Source organism: Lotus japonicus, chromosome 3, assembly GCF_012489685.1.
Source record: "Lotus japonicus ecotype B-129 chromosome 3, LjGifu_v1.2".
NCBI lineage: Eukaryota > Viridiplantae > Streptophyta > Magnoliopsida > Fabales > Fabaceae > Lotus > Lotus japonicus.
In genome coordinates this window covers 49,792,272-49,795,738 of record NC_080043.1, presented here as the reverse complement: position 1 = coordinate 49,795,738, position 3,467 = coordinate 49,792,272, and the positions used below count along the sequence as shown (strand labels likewise).

Sequence of the window (3,467 nt, the reverse complement as noted above, 5' to 3'; positions counted from 1 at the left end):
CAATTGTAAAGGACTCTTAGCTCATTTGAGAAATAACAAACTTGAAATTCAGTTACACTCTCTCTCTAAGCGGTTACGCTCTCATTCTCTCTAGGAATCTCACATCACGTTCCTTACACCTACTATACCTCATCTCAATGTTCATGAAGGAACATTTTGACGCCGTCTGTGGGGAACAGTAGATTTTGATTCCCGGACTACGTGTATTGCAATTTGGTTTAGAAAAATTCAGTTTTCTGTGAGGTTTTCTGCGATTTGAAGATTTTTGGTCGAATTCTTGGTTCATCGACGGAGCCTGATGGAATCGTTTTGCCAACGGTGTAGCGAGGAACCGGAGCGAGCCACGTTTCTTCCCCGCGCACCGCAAGGCTAGATAGACATCGCCGTGCTGAGGCACGCCGTGCACTGAGTGACGACTTAAGACTGTAAAATGAGTGTATGCAGGAGCAATTGGAATACTATCACCTTAAGCAGTGGAATGAGGAGGAGAAGGAAGCGGAGGTTGTTGCGGAGGTCAAACCATTCTCGGCAGCAGTGCGAGAGGTGACCGTACCAGACGTTATGACAAGCCTCGTGTCGGAGACATACGACGGACGAACCAATCCGCAAGATCATCTGCTACGTATCAATGTGAAGATGGCGATAAGCGCGGTTTCTGATGCGGTAAAGTGTAGAATGCTTCCGTCCACATTCCGAGGCCAGCAATGACCTGGTTTATGGCCCTGCCAGAGGGATCCATAAAGAAGTTCCGCGACTTTGCGTTGAAATTCCTTGGCCAGTTCTCAATCGGCGAGGTCGGGGATCTGTTTCAGATTCGACAGGAGGAGCGAGAGACGTTGAAGAAGTACATGGAACGGTACAACGCCTTGTCCGCAAGATTTGAAGAGGCGGAACCTCGGACATACGTTTGCGCTTTTAAGAGCGGATTGTGTCAGGAAAGCTGAGCTGGGAGCTGGGTAGGAAACCAGCGCGCTCGATGACCGAGGTACACACCCGAGCGAGAGACTACATCATAGAAGAAGAAGACGACGCATGTAAGAGGAAATGGTTGAAGGCGGCAAAGGTGTCGCTGGTGAGGAAACAGATACAAGACAAGGAAGCAAGTAATGTGCTGAAGGTTAAGGAAGTTGGCTGATGACCCTATGTTAGTAGTGGTTTTAGGGTAATTTCTTTGAGTGTTTTAAGTCTTTTTCTTTGTCTCATGTAGTGTTTCATGCATTCTCATGCATTTTTGTGTTTATTTGAGTTTGAGTTAAGTTCTGGTAATTTTATGGTTTTATGAGGGCAGTTTTTGCATTTTTATAGAGTTTAGGACTTGCATGAGTTTTGCCATGATTTTGTGAGGACTAAGGTGGTTAAAAGCCCTTTGAATTTCTTGATTTTACTCCTTGTTTTGGTCCTTTAGTGCTGCAGCAGGTAACTTATGGAAAAGGAAGGTCAACATGCAAAGGAATTGAAGAAAGCATTCAAAGGGGGGTTACAAAAAGCTGAAAAGCTACCAAGAGCGTGCAGCTGGCGCTCAAGCGCCAGCACTCCAGAAGCTGGAGCCTTGCATCTGCCACATGGGCGCTCAAGCGCTGCCCTGGGGCGCTGAGCGCCCCAGCTCGACTTTTTTTGCCTATAAATAAGGCTTTAGGCCATTTTGTTCAGAACTTTTGATTTTCTTTGAGATTTTTACCAAGTATTGAAGCTTAGGAAGTGCTGGGGCTTGTGAGAGGCTTCCACCTTGTATTTTCCAGGTTTTCTTTACATTTTTGTATGGATTCACTAGCCATGAGTGGCTAGTACTCTCTTTTGCTTTGGGTTCAATGTGATTTCATGAATTTCTAGACTTAATTCCTATCTCTATGCTCTTGTTCTTGAATCTACCTTATATTTCAATTCTTTTATGCATGATAAGCTTGGGTGCACCTTTGCTTAAGGCTAAATTGCAATCATATTGGAAGATTGTTGTAATTTGGGACTTGGGTTGGAATTGACCTCTCTTTGCTTGCTTCTAGGAATAGAGTGGGGGATTGGTTTTGTTGGCCTGAAAATTGCATGCTTATAAACCTCATATGAATGACTAGGTACACAAGGAATTGAGCTTAGCTTTTAGTATGAGAGAATTGTTCATGTGAGGAATCAATGAGAAAGTATCTAGGCTATAACAATAAGGGAATGATTCATGGTTTCAATTGCATAGGGTAGGTTGTCTAGGAAGGATTGGATGAACATTAACCCAGAGCATTTTCATCAATTGATATTTTCATTTTCTTCACTATTGCTTATTTTGCAAGCTCTTGTTACAAACAAACAAATCCAAAAACTGAATTTTATTTTCCTTCAAACTCACAAGCTTCGAGCTTAAACCATAATTCTCACTCACGGTCCCTGTGGATTCGATATTAAAACCCAGAGATATCTGTGCACTTGAAGATTGACTCAACAAGTTTTTGGCGCCGTTGTCGGGGACTGTTTGTGGTTTTCGGTTTAAGTTACAGGGTTGTACTTTTTCATTGCATTGAACAGGTATTACTAACCTTTCTTTGGTTTTGTATTTCAGTTTATGCAAGGTGGGCTTGGTACGGATCCATTGGAGTTTGATCCGGAGCCTGAACATACCCTCCATCGTCGTCGAGCTCAGCAAAGAGTTGTTGAGATAGCCTCCATGGCTGCCCATATGACGGAGGAGGAATTGCAAGCCCACATTGAAGAAAGAGTGAATGAGGCTATTGCTTAAAGACTTCAAGAGCAAGAAGCAGAGAATGTCAATCGTTCTCTTAGAGACCTCACCTCGGCTGCCATGAGCTACGATTATCCGGGCAGCATAGTTTCCCCCGATGGCACGAGAAATTTTGAGCTGAGGCCGACATTCATCAATTTGGTGAGCCAAAATCAGTAGGTGGAGGTGCTCTTGAAGATCCTCATGCACACATGAAGCGTTTCATCCGCAATTGCAACACCTACAGAGTTCAGAATGTTTCAGCGGACACCATCCGCTTGAGTTTGTTCCCTTTTTCATTGAGGGATACTGCTGAAGAGTGGTTGAATTCACAGCCCCAAGGTAGCATTACATCTTGGGAGGACTTGGCTGAGAAATTCACCACAAGGTTTGTTCCAAGAGCCCTCTTGAGAAAGCTCAAGAATCACATCATTACTTTTGCTCAATCCACCGATGAAAATATCTATGAAGCTTGGGAAAGGTTCAAAAAGCTCTTGAGGAGGTGTCCTCAACATAACCTCACCCAAGCGGAACAAGTAGCAAAGTTCTATGATGGTCTCCAATATTCTTCGAGGTTTGGCTTGGATGCGGCTTCAAACGGTGAGTTCGATGCCTTACTTCCACAAGTGGGGTACGAGTTGATTGAAAAAATGGCTATAAGGGCCATGAACTAAAGTAATGAACGCCAAGCCCGAAGAGGGGTCCTAGAGGTTGAGGCTTATGATCAACTCATGGCCTCCAACAAGCGACTCTCCAATTAAAT

General features: G+C 44.1%; 1 non-coding gene across 1 annotated transcript; it reads right to left on the bottom strand.

The window, feature by feature from the left end:
• Positions 1-3,117: 3,117 nt before the first annotated feature.
• On the bottom strand, positions 3,118-3,224 carry LOC130709593 (small nucleolar RNA R71). Its single transcript, XR_009010070.1, has one exon. It is a non-coding gene; the product is annotated as a small nucleolar RNA R71 (small nucleolar RNA).
• Positions 3,225-3,467: the final 243 nt, after the last annotated feature.